A 21,014-nucleotide genomic window follows, 5' to 3' on the forward strand; every position below is an offset into this window, starting at 1 on the left:
AAAGAGGTCAAGCAATCTCAATGGAGAGGATGGCTGGAAAATTAGTAGGTGTTGGGTCCCAACTCTCTCTTCCTAGTCGCTTTTCTGCCCCTCCCCCTCCCCCTCCCCTCCCCTCGTTTTTTGATTCCTCTAATTTTTTGAGCGGTTAGATAATTATAATAATAAGTTAACTTAACATACACAATTATTTTATCTGATTAGTTATAATATTTTATTCTTTCCACCCCTTGGCTTATTTTAATATTTTTATACTATTAGTACCTTTTATAACTAACTATTATCTTAATTAATTAATTTAATATATATCTATCTATGTATATATATATATATGTATGTTATAAATTTAATTTCTATAAGGTAGTTTAATCCTTTAGGTATATTCATATATATAGTTAATTTAATTTGGATAATTAAAAATATTTTTGTTTTTATTTTTTTAACATTTAGATATTCATTTAACTTAATATTTTATTTATTTATTTATTTATTTATTTAATATTTAATACTTTTAACTAACTATTAGCTTAACAACCAATTTATAATTAAAATTAATATATATATATATAGTTAATTATACCTTTTATAACTAGTTAGTTATACATTTTATTCTAGTATTTATATTTTCTATGTATTTATTAAATATTTAAATACCTTTTAACTACCTATTAACTTAACAACCAATTAAAATTATATATATATATATATATATATATATATATATATATATATATAATTTATATATTTAATGGTAAGGTCTCTTAATATAACTAAATAATGGATTTTTTTTTTTTTTGGGTCCTGGTCCCTAGTCAAATTTAGCCATTGGTCAAGTTAGTCGTTGGAGGCTCTGCTCAAACTATTTAACATGCAAAGCTGGATCTAATTCTTCAACTTGTCCTAACGATGAACCACACTAGTTGGTTCGAAACACGTCGACAAATGATATATCATGTGATTTACGCCGAAAAATCTCTCGTAAACTTGATATGGATCACAGAAGCCTCAATTCAACAAGGTGATTCTTATTTACAATGAAAATCCAAGTTGTAATTAGAAGAGTGTCAAACTGAAAAATAGTTGACAACAAAATAAGTCTATATATGAGCTATTGATTTTGATAGATAATAGATTTTTTTTTTCAAATATTTGTTTATATAATTGAACAGATGTACAAGTTCTTAAATCTACAATTTTAAAGGAATTATGGGCAAGTTCTTCCCATGCTACAATATTCCTCCTTTTGTGATCCGGATTGGATCATTATATTGTTTTTCATCCATATCAATGTTTCTAGAGTGGAAAAAGTGGAGGAATAAACTCTCAGGACCATTTTTACCGGTGAGACCTAGTTTGGCAAATTGGAGTTTAAAACCTTCCGTGAGCATTTTGAGGATCAAACTATATTTTTTGGGTGAGTCTTGTGCGATTAAACACAATAATTTTTTTCCTATTCTACACACATAAAACTTTCCAACGACATAAGAATCGTGCAAATCGGAGTTCATATGTGAAAGTTATGCCACTCAAAAGTTGAACTTCTTATTCTCACCACCATAATTCAAGAGGATGCCAGATGAGCCCCCATTATTCATGAAAAAGGGCTATCCTCATGATTATGATGTAGAAGACTCTAGAAGATTCTATATTGTAACTACGGTTAAAAGTTGAGGTAGTCAAACATAACCATTGGTAGGCTATCAGGTTGTGTTATAACCGAACCACTAGGAGGAAAAGGAATTACATTCTTTTGAGTGCATTTATTCCATAGCCAAGCAAAAATATCCAAGAGGTATAGGCGATAGATCACATAGAGAGGATTTGTTGATTGCAGTAGCCCACCAGCCATAGGCCATACTTCTTTGTACTCACAACCATATTTCCATTTAGAGAAAGAGAGCAGAGCAACCTCACCTTCCAGCTGGGTTTTTCTTACGAAAGGATTTTCTAGGTGATATCATGTGTCAAACGTGTATATGAGATTTTATTTCGTCATTCTCTATTTTCTACATAATTTTAATTCACATACTTACACTATCAATAGTAAATCTATAGATCCATAAATCTAATAAAAATGTAATAGTGTAGAATTTCAGATTTTAAATATAATTTTATCATATCTATTGGGATGAATTGTCCAATGGAATATCCAAGATAATTTACGGATCATTTTGAATGATAATAGTATAAAATCCTTTTATGCTAGGGATGAACTCTTTCCAATAGCTTATTTCCCACTCCCCATGGTGAAATATAAGAAAAATAACTCTCCTAAAAAAGAAAAGATACCCATTTGAGAAAAGTCACACAAAATATTGGTCTTGTAGTATGACTTAAGATTACTTTTTCTTGGCTAATAGCTCATCTTCTATGGATGTAAGGAAACAAATTGAAGGTTCTAGACATAGAGGAATTTGGTAGGAGTGAAATTTGACCCCTTCATAGACCACCAATGGGTTATTTCATGTGGTGCGGTTTTCTTTAAATAACAGCAATTGATTTATGATCGGTCTTACCACTGTTGAAATATTCACACAAAAGAGAACCATATATCCTTATTTCACATGTAAGAATTAAAAATATGTATTTACTTAACAAAACAAACTCTCTTACAAGCCTGACATGGTATGAAAATAGATGACAATAAAATAACTCTATGGATGAGATATTGATTTTGATAGATAATATATTGTTTTGTCAAATATTTTTGTATATAATTGAATAGATATACAAGTTCTTAAATATGAAAATTTAAAGGAATTATGGGCAATTTTTTCCTGAGCTACAATTTTCCTTCTTTTGAATGATAATAGTATAAAAAATAATTAAGCTAATCCTCGAGACTATATATATATATATATATATATATACTCTCAACATTTTACTTTGACATGTTTTCTATTTTATTTAATTAAGATTGTTAATATAATTTGCATAACATTGATATTATAATAATATCTTAGAAAATAGTTTATTGTAAATATTCATTTTTATATGTTTATTAATTAAATTTAAATATATTTTAGATCTCTATTTTTATTTCTAATTATATGTTTTCTTAATTAAATTTTTGTATGTTTTGAAATAGCATAATTATTATTTAAATTTATTTTAATGTGAAATGTATATTATGAATATTTTTCTAAAAAATTGTTTATAATTTATTAATAAGAATTCAGTTACCATATAAAAATTGAATGGAATTGATTTATAATTTTATTATTTTTTAATTGAGCTTATATTTATTTTATTATTATTTTAATCTAAAACACCACTACATCTCCTTGATACTTGTGTAAAGCACCTCCCACTGCAACCATTATTTTCTTTGAGGTGGACATGAAAATATTTTATTTATAATCCCCTTGGAATTGTCAACCTCATATTTTCCATGAAGTAGACATCAAAATATTTTATTTATAATCCACCTAAAATTGTCAACTCCATATTTTCCATGAAGTAGACATCAAAATATTTTATTTATATTCTACCTAAAATTGTCAACTCTATATTTTCATGAGATAAATATCAAAATATTTTATTTATAATCCACATAAAATTATCAAACCCCATATTAAAATAAGCAGAAAAATAATCCACTAAAACTTGTTTGCATGAATGTTGTAATTCTGGGCGAGGATGTTTATATTTACGATTGTCTTCTTGATTTCTTTGAAAATAGGCTTGAATTTCCGTCCCAGTTGCTTAACATACTCCGTCACTAGCTGCCGGTGAGATTAAACTTTTCAGCTCTCCATGACAACAAGGGTTTTGACATTGGTGAATGCATTTAAGAATAGCTCTGCAGGGCGTTTTGCAACAATTGGTCGACGGAAGAACTGGCGAAATTTCCAAACCGCCCACAATTTCTTGAATCCATCCATGTGAAACTCAATTGGGGTCACTCTGCAAAAAACCCATGTCGGGGATTTTTAAAATGTACTTCCAATTGTTCAGAAATTGCATTCAAAATTCACTGCTTGAGACCCTTGTGAAAATTGAACAAAGCTTATGGATTTGTCTCTTCTTCAACTGCTTTACATCTAAAAAACTGTAGCATCAAATCTTCATGTTTTCTTTGCAGATCTTCATTAGTGTTCCAAATTACTTTTTCTCTCATCCCACAAATGCACGTCTTCAATAGAACCTGAGTCTTTGCCTTGGAAATTGGAATCATTCAAACTGGATTACAGATCAATATTTTATGGTTTACATTGTTGTAAAACCTTCTCATTTTGCACCCTTGTTTCCCATTTGAACAGAATAGTTTGGAGCTGAGAAATAAGTTTTCCATCATGTTCCAATTTATAAACTCTAACTTCATGGGATCTTCCCATTAACCAAAAAATATTTTATTAAAGAAACATTCTGCTCACATTTTCTTTGTTACTATGTATATCTTCATCATAGTTCTCATTTACAGCCGTGAAAAACCAGATAGGTTGATAACAAGGAGACTGGGAAACTGAATTGGTCCCAAGAAATTGAAATCTTTGGCCTTCCATAAACCCATAATGTATGCCCAAACTACCATTCCTTTGTGTGTGCTGGATATGCCAACGAGGGTCCAAATGATGATAAACAGTCTCATTCTCTTCATATGGCCTGAAGACCACAAAGCATTTCCCAATGATGGGATTCTTGTGTTAACAAATAGAGTATTGTCATTGCAATAGGAGCCATAACAGTTAGGTGCTTCTACTTAATCCACTCGAGCCATGCTTTGGAATGGAATTCTGTAACAAATATTCATCAGTGGGTAATGAAACGAATTAAGGCCCAAAACTTTGATCCACTTTAGGAAACGTGACGAAAACCATTGCTAATCCCTCTACCTCAACTTTAAGCGCTTATGCACTTGTGACTGATGGTGGAACTGCTCAATCTGTAACCATTGACAATCTTGTGTGTGATAAATTTTCCTCCATTAAAGTTTGAGAAATCCCTCTGTAAAATTCCAGAAACTTGATCTTGCAACCATCTGTGACAGAAGCTACATAATCTTTATTCCCATTAACATTCTTGACTGCGTTGAAGGTAGATTTTTTCATATTCACTTCAAAGAACAACACATATCATTTTAATATTTTCCATATGTTTGCACATTGGAACTATTACTCTAATTTGAGCCTGTGAGTTGTGTCATGAAAATGAAATTGCTTGACACTGTGCATGAAGGAAATTGGGAGAACAGTTCACTGTCTTAATATCCTTGCTGAATCTAGAAATTTGAAAACTCTTTCACACTCAGAACTGCAACTAATTGAACACAAATCCTTCATTGGACCTATAACCTAATTTTCATAAATGATGAAAAGCATTACCAGAAGTCACCTAGACTTGAAATTGAAATAGGTATTTTATCTTCCTTCACAAGTAACTTCTTATGCCAAGTCACAGTGCAACAGAGGTGGAACATCCGACATCTGTGACAACGTTTTGACATATGGGTGATTTAAACCGACCCTTTATGTGTTCTACTTTAAATGCCATTAATAGCTTTCATCATTTTCTGAGCTATGAATTAGCCTCACACTTCTTCACTAATTATTTAGATACTCTGTACAAATGTTGATTAGGATTTCAGAAGCGATGAGTATTGAAGCTGCCTTTACAATCTCCATCTCCAAAAAATTCTTGCCTTGGCCCTTTTGTAACCCTCTCAGGCCTTTAATTTTGTTTCCTTGCAGGAATTTGTTTGGAAAGACCTTCAACATTTTAACTTTTCAAGATTCTGCTACAACAGGTAGTACTATGAAATGGTTGATCATTGAATTTGATACCGGTGTATTTTCCACCATGTTTCAAATATTTTAACCATGTAAATGATTTTACATTCACAAAATAAGGAGTCAATTTCCAAATATCTATATGTAATTATGTAATGCCTATGGAATGCGAAAATTCCAGCCAAATTTGCTATCCAGTTTTTTCATGATCATGAGATGTTCTGCAATCTATTTTTTCTATTCATGAGATGTTCATTTCAAGAGAAAGCTTCCGTTATAAAGAAGGGCACAGTCTTAATTGTTTTACATTTTGATTTTTTTCATTAAAATTTAGTAATATTTTTTATTTTTTTCATTTTAAAGTACAGCACTCAAATTGTAGCCAAGGTTAAAACACCAGATGCACGTTGCAAGTTCCTTCCTTCTTCGCTCTAGACTAGTGTGAGAACAATAATTGAGATCTAGCTCACTACCACTAGAATCTTGTGTGTTCTTGCCACGCTACTAGGGACATACTTGTGGATAGTCTTGGCATTATGACTAATGTGTTGTCTTTGATGGCAACCTACTTAATAAAGATGTAAACATGATGGTTATGTTGATGCTACAGGCAAGATGGACAAAGGAATATCAATTCAGAGACAGAGGAATGGTAAAGATAAATGTGTGAGAAAGTATACACGGGTCCTGTGAATAAAGACCGGGTACATACACAGGTGTCATGAAGCAAAGTCACGTACATTTCCCGCACCATGATAATTGGAATACAAGGGGTCTTTACCATGGTATTGACCCATAGTAATGAGTGCAATAATGGTTAGTTGATCCCGTCAAAGAATACCATCGGCATTACTAAGAGATTGTCCTAAGGTATTGGCTAAGACTATTTCTATATAAGGAGATGGAGATCAAAGTGTTAGGTGTGTATGTGATGAATTGTTTATGAATGATTTGATCTGGAACAAGTGTGCACCAAGGAGCAAGGAGAAGACATAGATATGAAAGATCTGAAGTATGGTGTCATATGTGCTTATTTGATTTGCCTGTTGATAATGTCTAACAGTGATAGATCTATGGTGATGATGATACTCTAACATGAGTATGTGATGGTAAGGTTTGTGAAGTACGTGTTGTGGTTGTAGCGAAGGTATGATTCAGTGATTACATATTTGTACGTTGGTTTGCCTCTGAGATGACACATACATACATGGATCTTCTTCTGGGTAGTCACGTATACATTTTGCGAAAGTTCAAAATCTGTACATAGGTGTCAAGCATGAAAATTTCTTACATATGTGGATGTGTTTTGTAAGAGTCGCGTATACATGTTGGGGTTTTGAGTATGATTTGTTGATGATGTTTGATCAATTTTGTTATGTTTGTTTTTATCTATCAATGAAGCCTCTATTATAATAATATGTTTTTGACAGTATTGATTAGGTTGAATTGATTATGGAATGGAATATTGCCTAGTGATGAAGCTAACGAGTGGTGATCTATATTTGGTTCAGTGATCTGTGATGGTTTTAGTATGTGATTCAGTGTGACCGTGATTCGGACTCAGTTGTTCAGTATTTTGAGATTCGTATGCAAGTCCTCTTAAGGAGTAGCGCATACATACAGAATTATACTTCAGAACAATAATGGATACCTTCTGACATATGATTCGTCAAGGTTTTGCAGTGACAAGATCTAATGTCTGTGATGAACAAAGTATGGTTTGGTATACTTGTGAATGGATGTGCACTGATGTGATGTGTTATGAATTGGTTTGATCTAGTTCCATTGGTTGATTGAGATTCAATGATTGTTTTGATGATTCAGTTGGTTCAATGATTGAGTGATTTGATATAATGATTGGTTTCAGAATTGATTTTTGATACTAGGCTTAAATGATGGAAGTGGGTCCAGTCTAAAAATATGATGAAAAGTGGCCTATAGATTTGATGGTGTGAGTCAGGTGGATCCAGTATGAAATATTACAAGACGTGGTCCATAGAGGCATTGAGGGTTGGAGCCTTCATTGAAGAAGTTGAAGCTTCCTTCTAGTGGTAGTTGGTAAATCTGTTTAGGGGGTAGGAGCTCCCTTCTAGTGGGTGCCAGTAAACGAAATTAGGGGGTTGGAGCTCCCTTCCTATCTGATTGTTCTGCTCTCTAACTAATTTATAAACATTCCTGACATGCTGCGACTGACATGGTAGTTGCGACTGTTCGACCTGCCGGATTCTGGTGAGCTGGTGTGTCTGCTGAGAGTTGTGGACACTTCTCTGGCGAAGCGGAAGCGTGGTGCAGCTTCTCTTTCAGTCGCTGGACAACTCTGTTGTGTTTGGCGTGGCTCCAACTTTGGGCTGGATTAGTGCCAAAATACATCGTTCCGGCCGGGTAAGTTGGTACTACCAACATCTCCTTTGGAAGATCTGCTATTCTCACGTGACCGAGTTGCTGTACGCTGAAGGCGTATGGTATTGGGATCTCAAGATCTCCAGTAACATTTACCTTTGCTATGAATCTGTCGCTCTGAATGCCAGCTCTTTTCTTTTTTCTTGGAGCCGAGAAAGAGGAATTGAGGAAGAGGGTATCCGAACGTATTGGTGAAGGCTTTCCGGAAAGAGAGCATAGCTATCGCCAGTGGAAGTGGGAGTTCCAGAACGGAGAAGAACACAAAGACGGGATGCATGAATATGAGGCGGCACCATGGATGGACTGGTTGAGAAGCCTCTTTGTACGCCGCTGAAAACTGCCTTTACTTTATCGGTTTATTTGTCTATTTCCAGCTGTGTTATGTTAGCGATAGAATGGGATAGGCTTTTCCATAGCGGACAGAATCCTTTCTTTTTTATGTAAAATTTTTAGCCTTTCTGCCTAGTCCGCAAGCGACTTAAAGATCTCAACCTTCTCAGGTGGCATGGAATTTTTGTCTTTCCATTTTCCTGCGTTTAAAACAGTATATGCGCTGATAAATATCTGCTGCGTTGAAGAAGGATATTCGAAAGTTTTTTTTTTTTGGATGATATGAGTGAGCCACTAGTGAAGATTGAACGCTGTGCTTTCCCATCTGACAACAAAATTTTATCTTGAGATAATATCATTATTACTGGCATATACTTTGAAGTTTTTGTGGTATATACTTGAAGATTTTTAACTCTGTTTAACACATGAAATTGAGCCCCTTATTTTTGGTACGCTGACTGCATGGTATTGGCATCCATATTGGTATATAAGGAAGAGATTTGAAATCTTTTGAGAATTCCTTTTTGATTACAATTTCACTTTATATCAGCAGAAGTTTTTTTTTATAGAATGCATTCAATCATCTCTATGGTAGGAATAGTTCTCACTGGCAAGGAGAACTATCTTGAATGGTCTCAGATGATAAAACACACCCTCATATTCAATGAGTTGTGGAAAGGAGTGTGTGTCGGAGAAGGAGACAATGACCGAGTGCAGCCTACATCAGACAAAGAACTCGTCATTTAGGAAAACAAGAACAGCAAAGCCTATGCATTAATCGCAACATCTATAAATGAAGAAGTAAGTCACCATATTTCATCATATTCAACTGCCTCTGAAGCTTTACAAAAGACGAAAGAACTCTATGACTCACATTCTGCACTTGAAGTTGTTCAACTCATGATTAAAGTCTTCACTCTTGAACTGAAAAATAATGATCCTCTTGCTCTTGCATCAGAAGTAAAATCTATAATGCATGATATCAAATCCACTAAGGTTGAGCTGGATATCCCTCTTATTGCTTTTCTCAAGGCACTCTATCCTACTTACTCCAATTATCTTGAGTCTTTACAAGCAAATGGAAATCTTAAAGATATAACCTTTGACTCTCTTGTGAAAAAGTTTGCTGAAAGAGAGAAAGCCTTTGGAAAGAAGACAGCCCCTGAATCTTCTGAAGAGACTATGTGCCTTGCTCATAAAGAAAAGCATCCTGCTCAAGATTCTACAAGAGGAAGAGGTGGACGAAGAGCAAGAGGAAGATACTTCAGAGGCAGGGGGGGCAAACATTCTCAAGGAGAAAAGTCAGATCTGCATTGCATTCGCTACAAACGAAATGGATCACATGATGCTTCTACATGCAAGCTACCATGGGACAAAATTGAGCAGGAAAGAAACCAACAGAAAGGTAAAACTGATGATACAGATAAAGGTAAAGCCCCTGAATCCGCTCACTATATTGAGGCACAATGGAACATTGGAGTAAATGAAGATTTGTTTAATGCTTCACTTGCTTCTTCGAAAAATGATTGGTTGCTTGGTTCAGGAGCAACCTATCACATGACTCATAGAAAAGATTTTTTTGAAGATTTCACTGACAATGTTGATGGAGCAGTATACTTTGCATATCAGTCAAAAATCAAGCCATCAGGGCTTGGCACAATCAGGCTTAAACTACCTGGTCTTCCAGACTTTCTTCTGGATCATGTTCTATATCTCCCACAGCTCAAGAGAAACTTGATGTCCTTGGTCCACATCTGCTAGCAAGGTCACTCCATTCATATGTTTGATGGCAAGCTTGAGGTAAGAAAAGCTTCTGACCACTCACTTGTCATGAGGGGAATAGAAGAAGAAAGGCTTCTCAAACTGCAAGGAACCTCTGCTCATGCACAACATTTCTCATATATTTCTCATCATGAAGAAGGTACACTTCCATCAAGTTTATTATGGCATGCTAGATTTGGACATTTAAACTATGACAGTCTCCGCTTATTGAAGAAAAATGGTGTTTCTGGTTTGCCTACAATTCCTAGGAAACATAAGCAATGTGATGCTTGCATTCTAGGAAAGCATAGCAAATAGCCTTTTCATGATTCACATTCAAGAGCACATAGGAAGCTTGAACTTATTCATTCTGATTTATGTGGTCCAATGCCTGTTCCTTCTGCAAATGGAAATAAATATATCATGACATTTATTGATGACTACACCAGAATGTGTTGGGTTTATTTATTGAAGAACAAATCTGATGCCTTTCAAACATTCAAGAATTTTCATAAATGGATTGAAAATGATGCAAAATCTCATATTGGGTCTATTCGCACTGATAATGGAAAAGAATATACATCAAATGAATTTGAAAACTATCTTCGCCAACATGGGATCAAACATCAAACAACTGTGCCTTATAATCCCCAACAGAATGGTGTAGCTGAAAGAATGAATAGAACAATCTTGAATATGGTACGATCCATGCTTTTCTTCAAAAATGTAAAGATAATGTTTTGGGTTGATGATGTTCTATGTGCTGCATATATAAAGAATAGATGTCCATCTAATGCTATAAGAAACAAGACTCCTTATGAATTGTGGTATGGACATGTTCCTTTGGTAAAACATCTCAGGATCTTTGGTTCCACCTGTTATGCTTTGATACCAAAGGTACATAGAAACAAACTTGGTGCTAGAAGTCGTAAGTGTATCTTCCTAGGGTATTCAAACACCTCCAAAGCATACCGCCTCTATGATGAAGTAAATAAAAAGTTTGTTGTATCTAGAGATGTAATTTTTCTTGAATCATCCAAATCTGACAATGTTGTTGAGCGGCAACTTGATCACTTGGATAGATTCGCAAAAACGAAATCATTTCAAGAATTTGATAATCAGATTCCACATCTTGAAGGGGGGATTCCTATACTAGATCAACATGTGGAATCTTCTTCTGAAGAACACTCTCCCCCGAATGAAACTCCAACAATGGATGATGCTTTAAGTGATGTAATTGATAGAATTGGGAGACTCAATCTTGATTCAGTCCCAACTCAATCAACAGAGCAGCCCGGACCATCTCAGAAAGGTCCCCCAAAGTGGCTGACAAAGACACTTGAAAGTGTTCATCCTGATGAAATTGGAAAAACAGGAACCAGAAATTCAAACCGACAAAATGGAGGTGATGTAGATGACTCTATTTCACCTGTTGATATGGATGTTACTTATGATTGTGAATTGAACTTGTCTACAGATTTTGAACCAACTTCCTTCAAAGAAGCTGCTTCTCATGATGAATGGAAAGAAGCGATGCAAAAGGAGTATGATGCCCTCATAAAGAATGGCACTTGGAAGTCGATTGATCCTCCATTTGGAACCAAAACAATTGGCTGCAAGTGGGTCTACAAGAACAAGTACAAATTTGATGGCTCACTTGACAAGCACAAAGCTAGGCTTGTGGCAAAAGGTTTTGCACAGAAGGAAGGGGTTGATTATGAGGAAACTTTTGCCCCCATAGCAAAATGGGCCACCATCCGGACACTCTTTGCACTAGCAGCTCAGAACGGTTGGAAATTCCATCAAAAGGATGTAAAAACTGCATTCTGGAATGGAGATCTAAAAGAGAATGTTTTTATGTCCCAGCCTGAAAGATTTGCTGTGAAAGGACATGAACATAAAGTATGCAAACTTGTGAAGTCCTTGTATGGCCTCAAACAAGCACCGCGAGCCTGGTATGAAAAACTAACTGAGCATCTTCTAAAACTCAACTTCAATCATTTTGATCTTGATGATGCAACTTTATTTGTCAAGAATGTTGGCAAAACAGTTGTGTATCTTGTGGTATATGTAGATGATCTTTTAATGGAAGGGAACAATGAAAGCTACATTGCATCCATAAAGAAGGAATTGGGGAAAAGTTTTGAAATGACTGATTTGGGCTATGTTCATTACTATCTTGGCATTGAAGTAACCCAACATCCGAATTCCATATTTCTTTCTCAAAAGAAATACATTGGAGATTTGTTAAACAGATTTGGCATGACAGAGTGCAATCCTCTTTCTACTCCAATGGAACAAAACTTAAAGCTCACATCTGTTGAAGGAAAGGAATTTGAGGATGCAACAAAGTATAGACAGCTTGTAGGAAGTCTCATCTACCTCACTACTACCAGACCAGACATTTCATTTACTGTTGGAATCCTCTCCAAGTTCATGCAAAAGCCTTGTGAGGGACATTGGTCTGCTGCAAAAAGAGTTCTAAGGTACTTGAAGGGAACTCAAGACCTTGGAATCAAGTATACACAGGTGGACGACTTCAGCGTGATTGGATAATCTGATTCAGACTTCAATGGAGACAAAGAAACTGGGGTATATACTTCAGGATATGCTATGAGTCTTGGATCAGGAGTTGTCTCCTAGAGATCACGCAAACAATCAGTTCCAGCAGATTCCACAAAAGAAGCAGAATACGTGGCAGCAGCTGAAGCAACGAAAGAAATTGTGTGGCTCAGGAAAATTCTTGAAGATTTGCAAGTAAAACAAGTACAATCAACTCCACTCATGATTGATAACACCTTTGCAATAAAGTTGGCCAAGAACCCAAAGTTCCATGATCGAACAAAGCATATCAATACTAAATATCATCTGATTCGACATCATGTTGAGGCCAAAACAATCCATCTTCGTCATTGTTCCACAAATGAGCAAATTGCAGACATCTTCACCAAAGCACTTGGAAAGGAAAAGCTTGAACGATTCAGAATGATGCTTGGACTCACCAACATCCCTTCAGATTAAGGGGGGGAATGTTGACACCTAATCCTCTGCGGTTGGGTGAATCTGGAATGTGAACAGTCATCAGAAGATGAACTGAGCAGTCACATTCTTGTATATAACAATAGCTACCTAATGTAATAAATCGAATCATCTTTTCTGCCTAACGGAGTTACTGCCTAGCCTGACAGGGTGTTGGAGAACGAGAGAAGGTTGTAACCTTCTGCAAGTAGGTGCCTATGTACTGGTATGAATTTGTGCCAGTACAATATTGTAAGGTGTTTTCCCTTTATAATAAAAGATGAAGACAAAGACGATGACAATGATGGGTTTCCACCTAAAAATCTTGGTTTCCTCATGTGTTGTTGTGTTTCTTATGTGCGATGGTTTATTCTATTCTTGCAGCTCATGGTTACTGTTTAATTAAATGCTAATGAATTAATGATACATTGGTTAAAGTAGAACATATGATGAAATATATCAAAAATTAGTTAATTGTATATACGGTGTTTTCCTTTACTAAAGTTGCATACATACGTTGGTTTAGTTAATGGTAGTAGTGTATAGAAATATGAATAAGAAATTGAAAATTTGATTCGAGTTTAAAATATTGTTTCACCCCACCCCCCAGTATTTTTCCCAATTGGAATCAGAGCAGGTCACTTCAGCTGAAGCTTAACTGCTTGGAGTGGATCAAGGATGATGGGAAAGAAGAAGATACCTCAAATGAAGGCACCAAAAAACTGTGGTAGTGACAGTGATATATCAGATGTAGTGACAATTATAGATGTCAGCAAATATTCATCTTTGGGAGCACCTTGCTTTCTATTGATCAAGAATGAAGAAGACAATAATAAAGAATTATCAGGTATGGATTTTTGTACTAATTGTGGTCCATTTCCTTATCTATGTAATAATGATGATAGTGAAGATGACAGTGAATCAATTGAACTTGCTCTCATGCGTAAAAGTGAAAGTAAAAACTCTAAAGAGATAACAAATTAAAAAAGGATGGCCCTAGAAGAAAAAGAACAAGGCAAGTTAGAAACAATGGACAATGAAAGTATGCTTATGCTAAGTGATGATAACTATCATGAATGGAAAGAAAATATGAAGTCTAAGTTAATAAATCTAGGATCTAATGTTTAGAATTTAGTATGTAATGGTTGCACTAAAATTCCTCCATCAAGTGAAGAATTACAAAAGAATAATGCAGCTTTAAATGAAATCTTTAGGAACCTACCTGATTTAGCATTAGAAAAGGTTATGCACTATGAAACTACAAAATAAGTATGTGATAAATTGCAGGTCATTCATGAAGGAAACAAAGAAATAGTGTTCATTAGAACCAACGGGTAATCATGTTTTTAAAGAAAATGAGTATGTTATTTCAAGTGGAGTCATTGATTCAAAGGAAGACATGTTAGAGGAATTTCTTAATCTTAGAAGAAAACTTGATCTTTCTTTGAAAAGGATAATTAATCTTAAGAATAAGTGGTAGGCATATGACAACAGAGATAATGTTGCAGTAGAATCTAAACAATATTGTGAAGGACTTGAAGTTGAGATTGTCTCTCTAAGAGAAGACCTTGAAAATTCAACAAGAAAAATGAAGAGCTACTTCAAGTATTTGGAGAACAAGAAAATGGGTTGAAGAAAGAGTTTATTGAATTGAAGGAGAAATTGGAAGAAGGAAAAAAGGTTAAAGAAGGAATGAGAAAGCAGTATTAGGTAAAGGAAGAACAATACCAAAGAATGGAGGTTGAGATAAACATTCTAAAAGGCAAATTAGAAGAAAAGGATAAACACTTGAAATTTCAAGATAGTACTAAGATTTTGGATAACATCCTTAGTAATCAAAAGTCTCATTCTATTAAATTCGCTCTTGGTTTTCATGAAATTGTAAAAAGAGAATCTAGTTCACAGGCTTGTACAAGGATCTAGAAGGATAACAAAATGAAATCTAAAATTCCTGTCAAAGAGATAAGAAGTTGACCAGATCAACATCCAAGGAATATGAATTTTCAAAAGAAATCATTTGCTCCCAATAATAGAAACATTAATTGATTCTCTCCTCTGATCAACAATGTTGAATTATTTATATGTCATAATTATGGACATGTTGCAGCCAATTGCAAATAATCACTTCACAAGAAGATCATCAATTCCTAGGTACTCAGGTTTCTTTAAGGGATATTGTTTTACTTGCAACATATTTGGTCACAAAGCTATTAATTGCAATAGAAGGAATATGAAACAGAAATATTATGATTCCTCTGCTCCCTTTTTTGGTCATATAAGATGTTATGCTTGTAACAAATTTGGGCATGTAGCAAAAGAATGCAAGAACAAATCAATGGATCGCCACAGATAACATGGCAATAAGAATATTGATGTCAAAAGACCTAAGAAAGATGGATCCACCAACATTTCTCATAATAAGCAGAAAGAAGAAGAACATATAAAGTTTGGTCTTTCTCTCTACTCATTTAAAGATGAAGATGAATTGTACATAGACATCGGATGTAGAAATTCCTTGTAGATTCAAACTGCTAATTGTAATTTACTAAAACAATAGACTTGAATCTACTCTACTCATAAGCGAAAACAGTTAAATTATCATGAAATCACAAAGCATGCAAGAGAAAGAATTAAATCAACACATTACACAATCATTTCCTGGGGAAAGCCACTGCTAAAACCCCTTACTATCTGTATATTGCATTAGTTAGAAAATATGAGAAGATTACAATGTTTTTCTCAAGCCCGAGAAACCTCTGCACTATCTCTATTTGTCTCACCTTCCTAGAAAAACCTAGGCCAATACTTAATCAATTTTCTCCTTTCCCAAGTCCCTATTTCCTTGTGTTGTTTCCTTGGGAATTAACCCCCTATTAATTAGGGAAATTCCACAATTAGAATTATGTAATCCATCATAGGCCTTCCGCTGACTGCATGCACCACTTGTACAATTCAGATGATTATAAAATTGAAAGTAGACTGTCCCTAAACTCCAATATCAATTGGTTAACTCTTAGATCTAACATGCATGAGTAAATTATGAGTGAATCATCAGTTAGCTGGTTGATCACTGTAGTTAGCATTCCACTCCTAGATCTCCCACTAGTTCCTCCAACAATTGGAACATGTTTAACTGACTTTAACTCAGTTAAATTGAATTAATTAATTACAACTCAAAATAAACTCAACCATGGCTCCTATAAAGTAGGAGACACTCTACATGACTCAAGTTAGACCCTCAACTCGAATTAATTGAGTCAACTAAGTCAAGTTAACTTAGTTAACTAATACAAGTTGTCATGTGATGTGGAATTACAATTTTATTCCTAACTTAATTCAAGGAAAAAATTAAATTAGGATTTTCTTGTTGAATTTTCAACACTCCCTCTTAACAAGAAATGGATTATATGCTACCTCGATTCTTCCTCTATGAAACTCGAATTTGCATCTTGAAAATGCCTTATTCAAAATATTTGCATCATGTTCCTCTCTAAGAATGTACTCCAGCAACATGATTCTCCTCTGCACACAATCTCGTAGATGGTGATACTGGATATCGATATTCTTGGACCGATCATGAAAAACTGGATTCTCGGAGAGTTTGATACAACTTTGATTGTCACAGTAAATCATTGTAGGATCCATTTGTTGACCAGATAACGCAACAAGGATCTTCCACATCAAGATAGCCTCACAAGTTGCTTGACTAACATCCATGTACTTTGCTTCTACCGAACTGAGTGCTACTGATCTCTGCATCCTGATGTACCAAAAAATTGTTGCTGACCCAATACTGAAGATTACCCCTGATGTGATTTTCCTGTTGGATGGACTCTTTGCCCAATCTGCATCTTTGAAACCTTGAAGCTTCACTCCTTCTGTCTGTATATACCAAATTCCAAACTGAGTGGTGCCTCTAAGGTATCTCAACACATGTTTAGCTACCTTCCAATACAGTTTGGTTCGCTTAAATATTTCTTTACTAAGTTGGTTAACTGCAAAATATATGTTCAGTCGTGTGTTCACCAAATACATAAGTGAACCCACAAGCTTCATGTAAATAGTAGCCTCCACTACTTCACCTAAAGTAGTATCTTCCTTCCTCCAAATCCCTACTATAGGAGTATCCATGGCTTTGATGCTCTTTGTGTGGAACTTCTTCAGTATCTCGTTGGCATACTTTCCTTAAGAGACAAACAGTTCCTCATCTCCTTGCCATACTTCCATACCAAGGAAATAATGCATGAGCCCTAGGTCCTTCATCTCGAATTCTCTTGCAAGATCCTCTTTGCAATATTTTACCAGCTTCTCATCACCTGTTAGAATTAAATCATTGACATATAATACTATAATCAACAATTTACCTTCAACCACAATATGGTAAAGGTTCACATCTGCTTCACTTTTGGTGAATCCCAACCTGGTGAAATAGTTGTCAATCCTGGTGTACCAAGCACAGGGTGCTTGTTTCAATCCATATAATGCTCGCTTGAGTCTGCACACATGCGACTCTCTATTGAAGGTCTCAAATCCTTCTGACTACTCAATGTACACCTCTTCCTCAATCACACCATTGAGGAATGTTGTCTTCACATCCATCTGATGTATCTTCCATCCCATCTACGCTGAAAGTGCTAGAATAGATCTGATTGAAGAGTACCATGCTAATGTAGCAACGGTATCCTTGTAATCAATTCCCTCCCCCTGAGAGAACCCTTTGGCCACAAATCTAGCCTTGTGTTTCTCCACACTCCCATATGTTGCTTTCTTTACCTTGTAAATCCATTTGGAACTTATCACTGACATGTCTGTTGGTCTTGGGACCACTTCCCAAACAATATTTCTGATAATGGATTCATACTCATTTACCATGGCATCAACCCATATTCGGTGTTTTAATGCTTCCTCGAATGAGGGTGGCTCAATCTCTACACTCTCGCTCATTAGACCCATGTAACTAGTGTATCGATCTGGCGACCTCCTTTGCCTGCACTGTGATGTGGGTGCTCCCACATTCTCTCTAGCATCATGCATCAACCTATTAACCTCTCTGGTGTGCTTCCTTCCATCTCTGGAAGTCTCTCTACATGAGTAGGATCTTCCACTCTCTTCTCGTCTACATGTGTCTACTCCACATCATCATGAGGTTCTTACTTTGGAGCTAAAAGCTCCTCATCTGCATGTAACTTAAGCTCCCTCTCAAGGGAACATCTCATGGCCTTCTCTTCATCAAACTTCACATCTTTGCAAACCATTGTCATCCTGTGAGATGACAGGTACACTCAATAGTTGTGAGGTGTACCAGTGTACCCCAAAAATATGCCCAACTCAGTTGTTAGTTCTATCTTTTTCCTTGCATCCTTGGTAACATGACTATAAACTGATGAACCAAAGATTATGAAGTGTGCCACATCTGGTTTCTTACCTAAAAAATCTTCTTTTGGTGTACTCATCCTGAGAATCCAATGAGGACTTCTATTTTTCACATATACAGTTGTGTTGCATGCTTCAGCCCACAAGTGCAACGATAGGCCCTGATCATGTAACATCACCCGTGCAACTCCCACAATAATTATGTTCTTCCTTTCAACCACCCCATTCCGATGTGGGTTATGGGGTTCTATTAACTCCCATGGGATTCCTTATTATGCACAAAATTTCTTGAATTCATTCGACACATATTCTCCACCATTATCATTCTTAAGAGCCTTCACTTTCTTGCCAGTTTCTTTCTCAAAAAGTGCTTTAAATTCACAAAATTTAGAGAACGTCTTATCTTTCTTTTGCATGAAGAAAATCTAACACTTACATGAGAAATCATCTACAAATATTACATAATACCTATGCTTGGCCGTGGAGGCTGTCGAGAACAACCCACACACATCTGAGTGAACTCTTTCAAGGATCGCTTGCACTCAATTGTCCTTATCATGAAAGGTGGCTTTGGTGTACTTACCTAATTTACACCCTTTGCATGTATCTCTCTACTCTAGTGTACCCTTAGGAAGTCCTATAGAAATTTGTTGCATGATATTCAAAGCTTTGTGGTGCAAGTGACCCAATATTCTATGCCACAACTCATCGATGTCTCAACTCTGCACCTTCTCTTCTTTTTTGGTCAAAGCAACACATTCTTCTACATCCAATTTGTAGAGGTTCTTCACCTACATGATGAAGGAAATCCTTTCCTTTGCTAAATATCACATCGTAGCCATGGTCCTCCAACATAACAACTGAAACCAAATTTTTCTTCAAACCCGGAACATACATGACATCTTTTAATGTGAGAGGAGAACCATACTCCCTCTAAAAAGTAACATTACATATGTTGGTCATGCTATACCTTCCATCATCTCCCATTTCGATGTGCATCTGGAGGTCATTCTCCTCCAACTCACTGAAAAAATATTTGTTGTTGGTCATATGGAATGACGTTCCATTATCCAGATAACACACACTACCCATCACTGATGTATCAATGTGAGCGATGAGGGTGAAATCCAACTCAAATTGTGAAGCAAGAGCTTCACCTACCGCTCCTCCTGACGGCTTCTTACCAGCCCTCTTGTGTGGAAACTTTGTTGGCATAGTGTCCCAACTCATGACAGTGAAAACAATTAATCTTCGACAAGTCCTTCTTCTTGTTGCCCTACCTAGAATCTGATTTGGAATGGGATGAATTCCCTTTCCCTTTCTTCGCCTTTCCAACTAAGGCACAATTATCCTCATCATCATGCTTGGATGAGGTTCCATCTCTGGTGTTTCATCAAATCTCTTCTTGCACCAAGTCAAACCACAAATGCTCTCACTCTGGTAGCTTCTCCCTCCCATTGACTGAGTCCCGGTAGTTGTGATGGCTCTTGGGAAGGCCTAGAAGTGCTAGGTTGAACAGATCATCTTCGGAAACTATCACACCAACATTTCCAAGCTCATCCCGACATTGGGTGAACTTGGTCAAGTACTTTGGTATTGTGTCGCCCTTCTCCATCTTGATTTTTCTGAGCTTGTCCTTACGTGCCAGATTCTTGTGGTCACTATTGTTTCGAAATAGGTTTGTTAAGGCCTTCCACATTACATATGGAGTATCCTTACCATGGAGGTTTGAGACAATATGATCTCGAACACCTTCTATGATAATCCTTTTGCCTTTTCAACACATTTTCTCCACTCTGCCAGATCTTGAGCATCATTTGGCTTAAGAATATCTTTGTCTATGAATTCCTTAAGACCATTGTCTTGTAACACTACCTCCATCATGTCCTTCCAAGCAATATAGTTCGAACTACCCTCAAGGGCATATTCGAGTCTCAATCCATAGAACGACATCCTGCTGACTTTGATGAATGATACTACAAATTCAATTTCACTTGCAAAAGACAAACTCACATTCTTCTCTTCTAGAGTGATTTCTACTCTAATACCATAGAAATTCCTTGTAAATTCAAAATGCTAATTTTAATTTACTAAAAAAATAGACTTGAATCTACTTTACTCATTAGCGGAAACAATTAAACGATCATGAAATTATGAAGCATACAAGAGAAAGAATTCAATCAACACATTACACAATGATTTCCTAGGGAAAGCCATAGCTAAAAACCCCTGCTATCTATATATTGCATTAGTCATAAAATATGAGAATATTACAATGCTTTTCTCAAGCTCGAGCAACCTCTGCACTATCTCTATCTGTCTCACACTTCCTAGACAAGCCTAGGCCAATACTTAACCAATTTTCTGCTTTCCCAAGTACCTATTTCCTTGCTTTGTTTCCTTGGG

The sequence above is a fragment of the Pinus tabuliformis genome, chromosome 6, assembly GCF_031772625.1.
Source record: "Pinus tabuliformis cultivar Carrire ecotype Pingquan chromosome 6, CPIR1, whole genome shotgun sequence".
NCBI classification, from domain to species: domain Eukaryota; kingdom Viridiplantae; phylum Streptophyta; class Pinopsida; order Pinales; family Pinaceae; genus Pinus; species Pinus tabuliformis.